At 46.3% G+C, this 10,989-nt stretch overlaps 1 protein-coding gene across 2 annotated transcripts in view; it reads left to right on the top strand.

Moving 5' to 3' along the window:
* tgfbr1b (transforming growth factor, beta receptor 1 b) overlaps positions 1 to 10,989 on the top strand; it is a 58,791-nt gene that overhangs the window by 28,104 nt on the left and 19,698 nt on the right. The gene's annotated exons all lie outside the window — the stretch shown is intronic.

Genomic DNA, 10,989 nt, shown 5'->3' with positions numbered 1-10,989 from the left:
ATCCCCTTCAAACGCACTGTTAGCAAACATCACCAGCCATTGGCCGAGCAACAAAGAGGGTAGAGGCACAGGTGGTGCTGCTGTTGACCTTCTAACCAAATGCTCACTCTACACAACTGTCCTCTCTTGACCAGTTGCCATGGGACATGATTGAGCGCTATCGCGGAGAGGTCACATACAAGATCTTTCACCGGAGGGATATGTCAACCAAACACAAATAAGAAGGACAATCGGGTCATTCCAGCCAGGAAAACAGCGCTCAAGCTGTGATTTCAGACAATAAATGAAGAAGGAGATAAGAGGTTAGGGGGTCTTTAGACCACATTTACGTTGGCAGCCTGTTTCTTCTTGGTTCGTGCTTCAAATGCAAGACTACAGTAACGTTTCTATGTTATGAGACCCCCACCCAGGTTAAACTCAGTCATGTCCTGTGCGCTCATTGGCAGCAATGTCCCAACAGACAGGTCCCGAATTGAAGCCTATAGATATGCTGGGAAGTGTCCGCGAGGCATCTTGAAAGGTCAACAAACACAGGTACTCGAGCGGGATTGGCCTCTGATGTAGGCTCTTCTGTCGAGGAGCTCAGGAAAATCAGGGTCGAATGGGGTTGCAGTGTGCACGAGGCTCTTGCTTTACTTTTACTGGCATTACGATGGTGGGTAAGATCAGACCATTCGATATGGTTACATGGATTCAGTCAGCCAGAGGCTTTTGTCTCCATGACACCGAGGCTAAATGAATTATTCAAGTGTGCTGGCAATCAGCTGGGAGGAGGCCTAGGGAAGGAAAGAACCCAGGACTAGGGGGGATATATCTCCAACCTGGCGGCTGGGAACACCTCGGGATGCCCACAGTCGAGAGCTAGCTGATGTGGCTTGGGAAAGGAAGTTTGGGGTTCCCTGTTGGACGTGCCCCTGACAACCTGACCCCAGATAAGCGGCAAAGTTGATAGATACATAGCTAGAAGGATAGATAGATAGATAGATAGATACGATAGATAGATAGAGTAGATAGATAGATAGACTAGATGAGATGATAGATAGACGAGACAGACAACAGGGACAGATGGACAGTGGACAGATGGAAATGAGCCGCAGGGTCCAAACACACACCAGACAGACAGGAGAGAAAGACATAAACAATAAGAAAAAGAGGGAGAAAGAAAAACATAGCAGGTAGACAGCTGTGCTGGTATATCTGGGGAGGAGGAAGGGAAACAGTGCCGCTAACTATCCAGTCTACATACAGGACAGGAGACAGGGACAAAAGGGACGTGGATGTTTCTACCACCTGGTACTGGGTGTGTCTACACCTGGAACGGTGGGTGTGTCTACCAACTGGTACGGGGGTGTGTTACAACTGGGGTGGAGTGTCTACAACTGGAACAGGTGGAGTTGTCTATCAACTGGAACGGTGGGAGTGTCTACCAACGGTCGGTGGGTGTGTCTACCAACTGGACAGTGGGAACGTGTCTACAACTTGTACAGTGGGTGGTGTCTGTTGTTTTCTAACCCCAGGCGGACTGGCTCCGTATTGGTCAGGCCTGCATGCATCAGACCCCAGAGCTTAAAACGCTTTTTTAAACTAGGTGGTGTTTAATGTTGAGGGGAAGCACCACTCAAGGTCCAGTGTGTATTTGGACTATTCAAGCAACTGTGGTGTGCTGCCCTCAAAAACCACATAAAAAGGTTCCATGACTGATCTAAACCAGAGCTGAGGCAGACAGTATTCACTGTAACATCACAGATACTACAGTAACACGGACAAAGTTATTAGTTCAACATTATAATATGATGCCGGATTGCAGTTCCTCCAGTGGAGACAACACGGAGTCACCTTTGGTCCACTCTGTGGTGTGGAGCGATGTCGTGGTGTCAGTGGCGAGTTCGTGGCGGACAGCCAGCCCCAGGTCAGCGATGCCGCATGTCCCGTTCTTCTTCACCAGAGTTCGTTGGACTTGAGGTCTCTGTGTGCGATGGTCTGCTTCCCTGGAGACAGACAGTGGCACATTCAAAGAGCCTTGCACCACCAAGAGCTCCATACATCAGCTCTATATATACTGTAGAAATCTATATTGGATAGAAAAAGACACAAAGGGATCACGATGGTAATGTTTTGCTTTGACACTTGGTTTGGCATAGTACGGTCCTTTAACGATGTTGATGATCTAAACCTGTAACGTTAACACTATTTAGTATAGTTTTATTAATGCCGCTACCCAGGTCCATTTTCCCGCTAAGTACCAGAATGATTACGGCAGGTAGATGGCGCATAGTCCGTCAGTAAAAGTAGCGCAGAAAGATTCTTTTAATAGGCCTAATTGTATTTTATGTAATTTAGAAGTTATCTGCTGTAGTTTATGGCTGTACTTTGACAGGGCACACAGGAAGAAGGAAATAAACAAGAACAACTAAAAGATAAAAAGGGAGAAGCAGGGACAAGTCAACCCTGGCAGCCTTTTAACAGATGGAGACAATCACGGGATTGTAAATGATTTAAAAACCCACCCCCAAATGACCCTCAGGTATGTAATATGTCTGCTTTATTAATATTAATTCAATGACACAAGTGTTGTAGTCAGTACTAAACAACAAAATACCTCCCCCTTCTATGTAGCGCAGAGGTTTATTCCTTTAAGTCGTGGTTTTTGTTGGCTACTATTTCTTTTCCATAGCCCTGTTTTGTGTTACACCATTATTTATTTGTTATTTGTGTATAGCACAGTGGGTTTATGAAATGCTCTATATTAATCTAAGTTATAATATGGTTGTGGTAATGCTTTGGTCATGACACAGTGACGTGATACAGGTTTATTCATGAGACATGATAAGTAGGTTACCATATTTACACTGAAATGCAGATGATCTGTAAACTAATTCTTTTAGTAAATAAATGATTTCTATCCGAGCAAAATTATTATAACTTTTCCTGCTACAGATTTCCAACCGTGGTCAGAAAGAACCGGGGAGACACTTGTTTCTCTCACTAGACTCTAGAGTCAGTTACTCACTCTGAAGTAGGCTGGGCGATATACAGTTCAAAAAATAGCAGTCCATATCCTAACCTCATAAATCATATTTTTGGTAAAGTGATATTTCTACATGGCAAATAATAACTAGGATGTGAGAAAACCACCAGAGCCAACAGTCTGACTGCATGCTGCTCATTCTGTGGAACTGAATGTGGAATGAAACGGGATGTTTAAATAATAGTAGTGAGCTGATTGATGGGGAAGAAAAGAGCCGTTCTGGCCCGACATTTAAGGAAGGAAGGAACAAATGTGTGCATGCGGTTATAGTGCGTTTCACCCTGAAATACTCGAAAAGGGGTCGTTCCAGACATTGCTCTGAGAAAACAGCAGACTTTGATTAACAGATGATGGGAGGGGAACACATAGAGAAAGTGCAAAAATGAGAGGCTGCTCAGCTCAATGATTCAAATGCCTTGAAATGGCATCCAAACCGAACGACGTAAAACCGTCACTACCATTGGATGGAGGGAAGAATATGCTCGACCAGATCAGCTCCAGAAATCAAGAAGACTTACAGTCACCTGTGAGTGTTAAACCGAGAAGAAGGCTATGTGGAGCAAAGCTATCAGACTATCAAGCTATTAGAAGCCCCCCAAAGTCCCATTGCTGAAAAAAAGACAACAATGTTTGATGGAGCAACATTCTGGGACGAGAGAGCTAAATGTGTGTTTTGGGGTCTAGGGCCACAGACAGTTTTGCCTCTGACCCCCCTGCACTGAATTCAGCCCCAGTCACTGTGAAACAGCAAAGCATGGTGGTTATAGGATGTTTCTATACGTTGGTGTTGGTCATTTATCCATTTATCAAGTGATAGGCTCAGGGATGCTTTGAATTACAGGACTGGGAAGCACTCTGCACCCCCCACGGCACCGACATTGACAGCATGACACAATGCATCACAGACTATATCAACTTCTGGTGGAGAACACTGTGCCCTCCAGTTGGTCCAGTGTTTTCCCAACAACAAACCTGGGTGACTTCTGAGATAAAGCTCTGCGTAAATGAGAAGAAGAGGGGTTTTTGCATCAGGGGACAGAGAGGAGGGCGCCAGAGTCAGAGGAACTCAGACTCAGGATCAGGAGGGGAGGTCATCTACGGGGAAATTAGAAAAGAGTTTGGAGCAGAAAACTGCTAGGACGTCTGGAGGGGCTGCAGAACATCTCCGGCCACGGCAAAGCTGTGGGAAGAAGCCAAGCCGGAGGAGAAGAAGGACTGGGCAGATGAGCTGAATCTGTTTTTTAACAGATTTGACTCTGCCTCCCGCTCCCTCTTCACACCACCCAGCCCCTCTTCACACCTCCCTCTGTTCTCCTCCTCCCCCCTCCCTCCTCAGCCTGCCACCTTCAACGACCCGCATCAGCAATGAACCACCAGCCCGCTCCTCCCCCCTCTCCCCGAATCATCAGTTCACCACCCACCCCTCTCCCCCTCCCTGAGACCCTCACCTCCTACCACCACACACCCCAGTCATCCTCCACCCACTTCTCCATACAGATGATCAGGTAGAAGTCAACTGAAGAAGCTCAGGCAAGGAAGGCCCCGGCCCGGACGGCATCACCCAAGTCTCCTCAGGGACTGTGCTGACCAGCTCTGTGGTGTGTTCAAGCACTTATTCAACCTGAGCTGAGCCGGAGAAGGTCCCAGCCCTGTGGAAGACTCCTGTGTGGGTCCGTACCAAATCACCGCGACCGGAGCCAAACCACTTCAGGCCTGTTGCCTGACTTCTCACCTGATGAAGACCAGGGAGAGGATCATTCCTGCGTCACCTGCGACCCCTGGTGGCACACAGCAGTGGACCCCCTCAGTTTGCTTACAGCCTGGGATTGGAGTGGACGACGCAGTGATCTACCTGCTGCACAGACGTGCTTCACCTGGAGGACAGGGGAGCACTGTGGAGTCATGTTCTTCGACTCCCAGTGCTTTTAAACACCATCCAGCCTTCGCCTCCTCAGATGAAGATGGAGAGTGCCGGATGGACCCAACATCTGGCTGCATGGACTACGGACTCCTCACCAACAGACCACAGTATGTAGGCTCCATCACTGTGTGTCTGACGTGGTGCACTGCGCACAGGTGCCCCTCAGGGAGGTGCTCTCCCCCTCCTTTTCACCCTCTACACCTCGGACTTCAACACAACACCACCCACTGCCACATCCAGAAGTTCTCTGAGACACAGCGTGTGTTGGTTGTGTCTCTGAGGGGAACGATCTGGAATACGGTCGGTTCAAGGACTTTGTCAGCTGGTGTGAGCTCAACCGTCACTTAACCCGCAAGACAAAGGAGATGATAGTGCCACTTCGAGGAGAAAACATTCCCCTTCTCACCGTGGCATCCAGGGATTGGACATTGAGTAGTGGAGAGCTACAAATTCCTGGTGTTCACCTAACACATAAACTGAACTGGACTGATAACACCCAAGCATCTACAAGAAGGGCCAGAGTCGCCTCCAATCTGCTGAGGAGACTCAGGTCCTTTGGAGTGTGTAGGACTCTCCTCAGGACCTTCTATGACTCTGTGGTGGCCTCTGCCATCCTCTACGCTGTGGTCTGCTGGAGGGGGGGCAGCTCGGACCGGGACAGGAGCAGACTCAATAGACTGATCCGGAGAGCGAGCTCTGTCCTGGAATGTCCTTGGACCATAGAGGAAGTAGGGGAGAGGAGATGTTAGCCAAGCTGACATCTCATGGACAACACCTCTCACCCCCTACATGACACTGTGGGTCCCTGAGCAGCTCCTTAAGCAGCAGACTGATACCCCCCCGGTGTGAGGAGGAGAGGTACCGCAGGTCCTTCACCCGGCCGCTGTCAGACTCTACAACACCTGCTCTAACTGATAGTTTGTAGTTTCTGTTTCCTGTTTTTCTCCCATCTACATCAACACTTTCTGTTTTATCTTAATATGGTTTATATTATTTTATTACAGATCTTACTTTCAATATTATGGTCTCAGGTTAATATAATTTAAATATGCACAGACGCTGCTTCTTGCTCTAATTACAATCACTTAACTTAATTTTAAACGTCACTTACACCGCAATATTGTGTTTCGATCATGGCAACCGCACTTTAAAATTCCTTTGTTTGACGGCATTTTACTTACTCAGTCTACCATATTATTGTCTATTTCTTGCCTTGTATTCTTGCCTGTATTCTGCCGTAGTTCTTGCTGGATTTTTGCCTTGATGTTTTCTGCTTACTGTTTGTTGTGTTATTGTTTTGTGTTTCTGTTTTTTGCGGTTGCTGCTAGGCTGCTACTTGTAACGACAGAATTTCCCCGTCGTGGGAAAAAATAAGTATAATCTAATCTAATCTAATCTATCACATACCAGGATCATGGACAGCAATACATCTGAATACTTGAAGAGTATTGTTGCCTTATGCTGAAGAAGAATGTCTTTGAAATGGGTCTTTCAAAAAGCAAGGAGCCACGTTTTGGTTCTAGGTGAACCAGATGGATGTATGGAGAGGCAAGCCCACCCTGACCTCAGTCCTATAGAACACTTGTGCTGTTCTGAGGCCAAACCCAGTGATGCAGAGGAATTGTGGGATTTCACCGGGGCCAGAAGTTGGTCAACTCCAGGCAACAAAGATGGAAGCGGTTGCGACGCTGAACTAAATATTAGTGCAGTGAATCAAGTGAAGAAACCTTGAGACATTTTTAGTTTATACAGTAAATGGTTGAGTTGGTAAAGAAAATGAAATTCTGCCTAATGTCTTTTCTTCACTTTCTGTAAAGGTAGAACACAACTTGATCAATTTTGATTGGTCATGTTTTGATTTGGATTCGAGCATTATTCACTTTTTTTAAACACACTGATTATACTGAACACAACTGTAGCTGAGAGGTATATCACAATTTGTGATCCTACTAATTGATATTAAAAACTATTATAATATTATTACCTAAAAACTAAGAAAACAAACTAATTTTAAAAATTTCTGTTAAACTTAATATAAACACTCAACTGTTCTTCAATTATCAACCCCAATGTTGACACAACCATGAAGAACACATAAACAAGTATGGGGGCGCGTCTGTCTCACAAACCAGCTGCCAGATTTGGTGGTCCGTCTCTTATCGGTATATTTGAACATGTTTTATATTGATCAACTGTCTAAATGATTATGATAACTATAAAATTGCCCAGGCTACGCTGAGATATAAACCGCCACTCTCTCACTTACTCTACCAAACGCACGAACACACGCACTTAAGCAATCACAGGTCATTTCAGAGCCAGAGAGCAAGCGTTCCTATTGGCTGTTCGGCCACCATTGCCCATGCACCAGAGAAGGTAGAGGCAGAGTGAGGAATAGATGCGACTACAAGACTCCTGGTAACACAGCACTGGAAGAAAAGAGCTTCAGACAGCAGGTGTGGTAAATACCACTTCAGTCCAAAGCAGAACAAACTGAAAGTTACATATAGGAAAAACTTTTAAAACTAATAATAACTGAGAAACTCAAAAAATTTTATGACAGTATCCAGGAAGGCCTGCAGTATTGTGTGAGTGTGTGTGTGTGTCTCACCTTGTGTCCCCACTATCTCCATGTGGAGGTGTGCGAGGCGCTGGCGGTGGACAGGGACAGTTTGATCATGCCCTCCACAGTGACTGTGTAGCGGTTCAGATAGTCAAACAGGGAGCCGTGCTCGTGGTAGTCCGACACAAGCCACAGCTGAGTCCACGTGCCGTTATGCACCACAGAGTCACAGAGGTAAAGCCTGACCATCCCCAGTGGCAGTCTGCATAACTTACCACGTTACCCATCATGCTCTGAGTAAGTAAATGAAATATTGAAAAACTTGTTTCATACATGTTAATTAATCTACCCGTAAAATACATGGTAAACATGGAGACAACAATCACGATACTGTGTGATTAAGATACCGTCTCAACATGATAAATAAAAGTTCTATGAAAAACAGATGTTGTCAGACAGACCGAGGCTCGGCCGTCTAACATTTCCAACTGTTGAGACCAAATTAATCAATGTTTAGATTGATTGATATTGTATGATTCATGAGAAACACAGTGTTGTCTATACACACAGTACAGTTGTGATGTAGTCCAAATGTCCTCACAAATTACATCACACATCATCATTCATTCATCATTCATTCATTACCACATACAGATAGCAACCTGTGTGGTGTGGTGTCTGTGGTGTGTGTGTCACAGCTGTAATTGAATCTCATTTACAGGGTTGGAATCCATTGGATTCTTGATGGCACCTCATTAGTCTGCTAACTTAGGAGCGGTTCTCCCTGGGAAAGGTGTTGGTGTGGCTGCGGCTCCAGTGGATACTCTGGAGGTTATCAGAGTCTGTCTGAGTTTGAGAATATCTAAGTCTATGGTCCAATCCAAAGTGAGCCCTGAGGACTCCCAGACTAATTGATCTCAGGTGCTGAGTGAGTGGTGAGAGAGGCCACTTGGGTTCAGATAGGTAGAAATGGATTGGGACAGCACTTAATGAGATCAAATGTTACCTTGGCAACATTTAATAACAAGATGATGCTGACACTTATTTTCGTGTTAAGTTTTGTTGCTTCACACGGCCGAGGCCCAGGAGAGGCTGGCGATTCCTCATTTATTCTACAAGCTGGACAGCGTTTGGCGTGCCTTTGTAATTTCCAAATTTCCCCATGGTCTCTGCGGTAAAGGTCACCACGCTTTGAACTGTGGGTAATTCCTTTGGTAAAATCAGCATCGATGCAGACTCTCAGAACGGGCTGGGTGAGTGTGTCCTCACACCATTTGAAGTGGACATTGGGACAAACCCTAAGCAAGTAGGTGCACCAAGTCTTGATACTGACTCTGGGCCTATGTCTGAGTCTGAGTTTATCGAGTGAGACCCTCATGATGTACGAAGCAAAGAGCGTTATCGCGCCATGGCCAACCCCAAAAAGCGAACACTGTGATACGTCTGTATTACCAAAAGTCCATCAAGTAATCAACGCCTTTCTCTTTTTCTCTGTTCATCGGAGTCTGAGTCTATCTGAGTCTGAGTCTATCTGATTCTATGCGTCTATCCAATCCATTGAGACTATGGAGTCTATCTGCTTCTATCCAAGTTTATTGAATCATCTGAGTCGGAGGCTATTGGAGTCTATGCTGGGGGGAGGGGGGGGGGGGGGGGACGGTTCATTGATTCGTACTGAACTAAAAGGTTTGGGCTTCTCGGTACGGTACATGAATTACACAGAGAATTTGCGGTATAAAAAAAAAAAACTCAAGTGCAAATACTAATTTAATGTGGAACTACTGTTAGATACGCAGGTTCTAGGGACACCTAATCTGCAGCCCCGCCTTAGCACTATGGCTAGCCGAGCTCCGCCTGCATGCAGTCTAATGGCGTTTTTCCACTGCTGGTAACGGCTCGCCTCGGCCGTCCGGCCCATTCTTCGTCGGTTCCATTGCAGATTGAGTAAAGCCTCAGCGTGGCTGGTCCCATAGCAACGCGTGATGACGTAATTCAGCGCGAATCACAACAGCCACGTCGGCTACCTGGCAGCAAGAGAGAAGTTTTGTTTCAAAAGAAGCTGAAGGAAGCAACAAAATCAAGCTAAAAAACAGGAGTTTGGGAATTCTCCGGAGTTCAGACGTCGACATGACGACAAAAGGGTACGTTAAGTTTCTGGTAACGTTAGCTAACCTCTGCATGTGTTCAGCGTCGCAGTCAGTATTACTATAAGCTATATAAGTACATGAACTTTAGCAACATGATTACACACCAACATGTCTGCTGTGGACTGTTGTGTTTCAGAGCATTCACGCTTTGTAAAGTCACCGCCGCAGACCGTCGGTGGGCGATGTCCGACCGGTGAGATCTCTGGTTCGGTTCTGACCTGCGGACTTCGTTAATCTTTATGGAGAGTCACGGAGAGGTTTATGACAACGACTGGGATGTTCTGGGCCAGCAGAACCGGGGGGGACACAGTCACAGGGGCAGAGGAAGGAGACCGGGAAGTACGGGAGGGTTTGATGCGTACTGAAAAGCTAAATAAACTCGACTGAGTGTACTAAAAAAAGTACCTGGTGCGGTCCCAGGGACTTTTTTTCGTAATGGAAAACCAAAAACAAGTAGCGCATCAAACCCTCCCGTACTTCCCGGTCTCCTTCCTCTGCCCCCTGTGACTGTGTCCCCCCCGGTTCTGCTGGCCCAGATACATCCCAGTCGTTGTCATAAACCTCTCCGTGACTCTCATAAAGATTATACGAAGTCCAGCAGGTCAGAACCAGAACCAGAGATCTCACCGGTCGGACATCGCCCACCAGACGGTCTGCGGCGGTGACTTTACAAAGCGTGAATGCTCTGAAACACAAACAGTCCACAGCAGACATGTTGGTGTGTAATCATGTTGCTAAAGTTCATGTACTTTATATAGCGTATAGTAAATACTGACTGCGACGCTGAACACATGCAGATGTTAGCTAACGTTACCAGGAAACTTAACGTACCCTTTTGTGTCGTCATGTCGACGTCTGAACTCCGGAGAATTCCCAAACTCCTGTTTTTTAGCTTGATTTTGTTGCTTCCTTCAGCTTCTTTTGAAACAAAACTTCTCTCTTGCTGCCAGGTAGCCGACGTGCTGTTGTGATTCGCGCTGAAATTACGTCATCACGCGTTGCTATGGGACCAGCCACGCTGAGGCTTTACTCAATCTGCAATGGAAAACGGACGAAGAATGGGACGAGACGAGCCGAGGCGAGCCGTTACCAGCAGTGGAAAAACGCCATTAGACTGCATGCAGGCGGAGCTCGGCTAGCCATAGTGCTAAGGCGGGGCTGCAGATTAGGTGTCCCTAGAACCTGCGTATCTAACAGTAGTTCCACATTAAATTAAGTAATTTGCACTTGAGTTTTATTTTTTTTATACCGCAAATTCTCTGTGTAAATTCATGTACCGTACCGAGAAGCCCAAACCCTTTTAGTTCAGTACGAATACATGAACCGTCCC

The sequence above is a fragment of the Etheostoma spectabile genome, chromosome 22, assembly GCF_008692095.1.
Source record: "Etheostoma spectabile isolate EspeVRDwgs_2016 chromosome 22, UIUC_Espe_1.0, whole genome shotgun sequence".
Taxonomy (NCBI): Eukaryota; Metazoa; Chordata; class Actinopteri; order Perciformes; family Percidae; genus Etheostoma; species Etheostoma spectabile.
Note: the sequence above shows the minus strand (reverse complement) of the source record. Positions and strands in the feature narration are given on the sequence as shown.